Raw genomic sequence first — 6351 nt, 5'->3', positions numbered from 1 at the left:
AGATGGCTGCCGTTCCAGGCGTTTGCAAAGGCATTTTGGAGCCTTGTCCGCCAGACGTGGCAATGATGCATCACAGCTACTCCCGAACATTGACAAAATGCCAAAATATAATGTTGACTGCCACTGAAAAAATATATTCTCGATTAATAGAAACATTAAACGTAAATTAATTAAGACGTGATACCATCATTTTAATTTGTCGATTCGATAGTATTAGTAAGCCAGCTTATTCACCTTTCAACACATCGTCTGACTCATCATTCTAACTTAGTGATATCACCTCATGGGAAATCATGACTATTTATATCAATATACATTTGTGATGGGTTGAAACGCTGCGTCGACTCATCCTACCCCAAATAATGAGTTTCCCACCCTTGCCGTTTGTGCCACTGCGAGGCACTTTCGTTCGCTCGCATCCGTTTATTCGCTATCGGGATTTTCCCTTTCCCCGGCCTCTTCTCCACTCCTGGGTCGGTGATTTCATACTCCTTGCCTCAACCTCTCTCTACGCCTGACCCTTGGGCGAATGTGACACGGCCTCGCTGCCAGAGGGAGCACGGAAACACGCCTGTCTCCGAACCGCGAGTATCTCGTAATAAGGTCAGAGTGGCATTCCCTGAACCACTTGGCGAAGATGAAGTCATCATAAAACAAAACAAAACTACGATACATTAAGGAGACGGAATTATTATTCATGGTAGAATGAATACCGGTTGAGGCGGATTTTTGGTGGACACAGAGACCAGCCTGTATTCTTCACCTCTAAGCCTCACTTAGCATGACAATGATAAGTTTTTAACCAGTCTTTTCTCAGCATCTTTACTTTTAAGGTCCTTTCGCCATTAACTCATTCCTCTTCTTCAATGTTTCTACACCCGACGCCTTGCTTCATTCGACGTCTTCTTTACCACTTCCCGTACCTTATTCTAAAACAGTTTTTCTACAGCTTAACTCATCCGTCAGTCTCAGTTTATGCCCTCAATCTTTAATGCATATGTTAAGCACTCTTATTTCTTAAGAACCTCAATGCCTTTTTTTATTCTCTCTCTTCCTTTAGCCAACAATGTTTCCTTATTGCGTTCAGCACTGCTTGAAATCCATCCGAATGCCGTCTCTCTAAAACTCGACCGTGTGCTGACTCACTAGATCATTTCCCCCGCTTACACTCATTTCTGCATCCAAACTGAATTTTATTCGAATGCCTCGGGACCCGAAGCCTCATGGGACGATAACAGAAGGACAATAAAAGTTTCAATAAAAGATGCCCCCCGGCAATCACTCCCGGCGATGCTATAATCACCCCGCGGGGGCATCACATCCACATTCGCTCTCGTTCACCACTTCTCCGCATTCGTCAGTCGACCCTCTCCGCGGGAGGCACGGGGTTCGACGACCTCCGAGCGGGGCGAAAGGGGAGGGGAATGAGGAAGGGGGAGGAGTGGCATGCGTGCGCGGATGGAGTTGCCACGAATGATGTGTGCGCGCCGCCGTCTTCCCGTACGACAGTGCGTGCGGTTGTTTCTCGGCTCTCGGGGGGCGGAAACGCATGAGGCGGGGGGGGGATGGGGGGGTTAAGGATGGGGAGGGGACGTTTTCTGGTGAAGGGAGGGATGAGCTAGCGAGAATATCCGCGCGCGTCATCCCAAGTAATCATCTCCGATACAAACCCCTTTCGTGAATAATTGCGTGACACTAAAATGGAGGTAATCATGAATGCAGCGGTGTATAAGCAAATTTAAGGCGAGACGTAATCTCTCGACTGCTTTAGCGAGGTCGACACACGCCAATCAGTGGTGAAATATCAGAGAGGGAGCGCGGAAGTAACGTTGAAGGGGTTGCAATCATAGTGGTCCGTCGGCAAGCACTCGGAGCCCCCGAGAGTCCAGCAGGATTCGATTCCGGGCGAATCCTCATGGCTGTCCGCTTGAACCCAAGTGGTGCAATGCTTCCGGATACCTGACCTTCCGTCCTTCCAGGAAACCGAATGGAGGCGCGGGGAAAGGACACCCCTCCCCCCATTGCTGGTGCATTAAATAGGCGTGAGCACACTTCATAAGCCGCTAGGCCTGTGCACATGGTTGGTACACAAGGCAAGTACACATTAACCTCATCCCTGTGGACACAATATCCACGCAAGCTTCAATTCCGCGGGGTAAAGCAGAGAGCACTACGTACACACTAAACTACTATACCCATCATCCTGAATTCGGTGGTCTACATGGACATAAATACCCCGAGATTCACCAAAAGGTTGCAGTGGCATGGGGGGTGAAAGCGCCAGGAGGGAGGGGTAAGTGGTTAGGCAAGATAGGGGAGAGGAAGGGAAAAATACTCAGCAGAAAAACTATCAAATAACGAACAAACTTGTACACATCCTCGAGAAAGACTTAACTCAAAACGAGGGTTAAATCAACTAATAAAATAGTTATTTGCTAAGCGAAAAAAGGGAATAAAAAGGAACGAAAACAATATATACGACAGGCATTCACCATAACCAGACAGCTCATACAGAATTGAAATGTAATAAGGGGAAATTCCACCACCACACGCAAATGGAACTCATGGTCTCCGCCCTTAAAATCACAGTTGGGGAATGTGACCCACCGCTGTGTGTGAAACCCACCACTGAAACATTACATTCGGGTTTTCTGATAAAAATATCTGGATGCTTGGCCTCGCTTCTATTATGATTGTGCATCTTAGGAGGGAAGAATGAGTGCTTGAATCTGTCAGCGACGGCGCCAATCCCTCTCTTGTTTTATCCCTCGGATCGAATCTACGTATGTGCCTGTATATAATTTGGGGTCATTCACTGCGGTCGGTTCTCAAGTGTTCCAAATTCAATCTGGTTCTTCTACTTCCAACAGGGCAGCTCTACCTTCTCATGGTCTCCGTCTCCCCTAGTCTCCTGAATACCTCCTGGTTTCGCGTGTTATCTGACCGCTTCATCTTCAGGAGCCGCCTCCAGCAACAGGTTCCGATGGCTCCAGCCCTTTGCTTCACCAGAATTTTCCACGTTCCGCTTCTCAACCCCGTATCCCATCTTTTATCTAAACATGCCTGTCTTCCTCGAGGCGATTGGCTTCCGCCTCACCATTAAAAGTTAGGCTATTCACGGAAATATTTCAATTGTAAAATATCTGAGATAGAAATGTAGGGTACACTATATGTATCCAATTCACATCTACACGAAGTCCTACATTCCACCGCCAAGTTTTTCGGAAGGTGGTTCATCAGTACCACGCATGACCGTGACACATGGAAGTCTGATACTTACAAAATATTCTTCATTCGATCTCTTATGCGAGGATAGAGTGAAAACTAATGCACACATGCTGGTAGACCACAGACAAGTTGACCTTCAGCAGCACTCCTGATGACATATAGGAGTAACATTCCCCCTCAACGTGCATGCGCAGGTTTGAGGTCGTTTAATTTATTCAGCGTATTTCGAGAAGCGGAAGTATGGAGACGTGTTCTAGTGCTATGCCAACGCGAGTTAAACAGCTTGACTTAAAAAGTAACTCCTACTGAAATTCATCGTTGTTAAAAGGCTGTTTAAGGTGACGATGCTGTTGATAAGGCAGCTGTAAATGGATGGGTAGTAAAATTTCGTGGTTGCGAGCCTGGAAAAACCATAATTGTTGAAGAAACACGCAGCGGACGTCCGATCACTGCCACAGACGATAAAAATCGCAAATTCTTAGAATATTTTACTCAAAATAACTGGAAAATATCAGAGGTATCTCGATCAGAGGAATCAGAGGTATCTCGATCCCTACTTGAGGTGCTTTGTGGAAGGCACTTTGACTGAGTACGCCGTCTGTCGGATGGGACCTTAAGCTGCGGCCCCCTTAGCGCCTTTCGTTAAGAGTAGGCTAATGCCGACGCCGGGTTTCTCTCCACCCTTCCTGTCCATCCCCTATAGCGCAAATGACCTCAGCTGTCGGTCGCCTCCCCTAAATACTACTACTTGTTGGCCTAAGTTTTATATCATACAGTTCTTCTATATATACCTTACATCTCTTTTGGATCTTTTCTGTGTCAACTATTATCTTAACAGACTTATCTCTGACTGTTAGCACAGATCTGCCCTTCTTACTTCCTAATAGTGATTTAACCTTACCGTATTGCGCACCAATTTCACCCTTCCTCTGCACCCTTTCCAAATCATCGAACTGCGTCGTCCACCATGCTACTTTTGCTTTTGCTTGTTACCCGTCTCAATTTATTATTCAATTCTTTGTACTTCCTTCTGCCTAGCTCTGTGTTTACATCCTTCCCTATTCTTCTCTCATCCATCTTTGTAATCATCTCATCCGTGATCCTTGGTTTCTTTGGGCTCATATAATCTATATTGTCCATCATTGGGAATAATAATTAAGTTGGTTTCCCGTTTCCTTCCTCAATAGTGTTTTTAACGTGACACCATCACTGACTGGCCGCCTCACTGGGGTCAGACGCCATTGCAGCCGCCTCACTGAGGAACAGACGCTGCGTGGACTACCTTTCGTCTGGCTCCTAACCTTCGACCATGGGTGACCCTACCAGGAGCAATTATTATTACCCCAAGGGTGTGTTGTGCTCAGAGGTGTTTTTTGGGATTGGGAGCATCCAAATCAGGGAATAATTCTTGCATGAGGTCCGGTGGTTATTGATTCTAATATTAAGGGGTGTAGTGCACTTTCCAATATAAAATGCAGGGTATATTTGGCATTTCAGAAGGTAAACTAGATAGGTGGAAGTACATTATCATGGACCAATTCCGTACTCCTCATAGTAAATATCTGTGTGAAAGGAACGCAATTATCCTGAAGTTTAGGTGTAACTCAAGTACTATGTTCACAGGGAAAACAATGTTAATTGCAATGAATGACAATTGAGACATAATAAGGTCCTATTAATATTCATAATATTATCTGATTGCTCTTTTGGAAATGGCATTCGGAAAATCTTGCTAATCACGTGCTTTTATTGCCTCGCAGCCGGGACGTGGGTTGTTTTAAATGAAGTACTTATCATTATATTTGATTGTATTTAAAAATATATGAGTGCTTGGGGATAAAAATATATGAGTGCTTGGGGATAAAAATGGGGACATAAAAATGGGGATTTAGGGAATATTTTAAAATTATTTTTAAGGGTAAAATTTCTTTTAATATGTTATTTTTATATCATATGCTATATTTAAATGTGGAATGATGCATATTTAGTAAGCGATACCTTGACGGACAGGGGTCCATGTCTCGATGAAGTCTATAACTTTTAACTCTCACGGATACCAGGGTTATATTTGTCAGTGACCTCTGCCGAAAAGATACGGAGTGCATTGGCATTCAGCAAGATGCATAGAATACATATTTGAGCGGCACAATTCGGGACAATTTCTGTAACAAATTAATATGCTGGGGCATCGCTATGCTATTAAGGTAATGGGATTGGAGGCGAAATTCTTAAATTTTCTCACTTCAACAAGTAACCTAAAAGATCCTTTATCAGAGGGCTTGGCCAGTAACTAAAAGTATTCTTTCACTATTCGCAAGGGGGAAAATGGCCAATAATACATCAGTAATTCGGGGTAAGTAATCGGGTGAACCTGAAAAAGAAGCGACAAGACACCCTAGGGTGCTTCATCTCCTCTTAAGACACCGTAGGGCGTCTTAAGGGTAGAATTTATAATGACATGGCAAGCAGGACTAAACTCCGAGTTAGTTGACGAAATCTACTCGGAGAGGAGTACGGAGATGGAGATCGGGGCGACTGTTTAATCGCCTCGTGAAATACGAAATTCCGAATTAGTGTGACCATCGCTTCGTTTTCGTACCGACAAGAGGGAGCTCCAATGCATTAACCGTGCATAAAGCATGAACTTACCCGTTCTACACACTCCTAATTCCCTAAAAAGAATTCACCGGCAAAGTTGATAGCCATCACACAAGTAGGAATGGCACACTGAATGCGTGAGAAAGGGGCTATTCCAAACTTACAAAAAAAACCAATAAGAAAATTGAGAAAAAAATTGCATCGGCCGGGAATCGAACCCGGGCCGCCCGCGTGGCAGGCGAGCATTCTACCACTGAACCACCGATGCTTCTAGTTAATAACTAATGTTTCAGTAAAACACAACGTTTGTTATCGCTGAGGACCGCGTTTTAAACAGCAGGGTATTAATAGTATATATACACACATACATATAAATATATATTATAAAATTGTGTGTGTATAAACATACGTGTGTGTATATGTATATATATACATACATACATACATACATACATATATATATATATATATATATATATATATAGACACACACATATATATGTTTGTGTATATATGTGTGCAAGT

At 44.0% G+C, this 6351-nt stretch overlaps 1 non-coding gene across 1 annotated transcript; it reads right to left on the bottom strand.

The window, feature by feature from the left end:
* Positions 1–6023: 6023 nt before the first annotated feature.
* TRNAG-GCC (transfer RNA glycine (anticodon GCC)) lies at positions 6024–6094 on the bottom strand. Its single transcript has one exon. It is a non-coding gene; the product is annotated as a tRNA-Gly (tRNA).
* Between the last annotated feature and the right edge of the window lie 257 nt (positions 6095–6351).

Source organism: Hetaerina americana, unplaced genomic scaffold (genome assembly GCF_022747635.1).
Source record: "Hetaerina americana unplaced genomic scaffold, ioHetAmer1.1.p SCAF_7, whole genome shotgun sequence".
NCBI lineage: Eukaryota > Metazoa > Arthropoda > Insecta > Odonata > Calopterygidae > Hetaerina > Hetaerina americana.
This window is presented reverse-complemented; position numbering and strand designations above follow the sequence as displayed.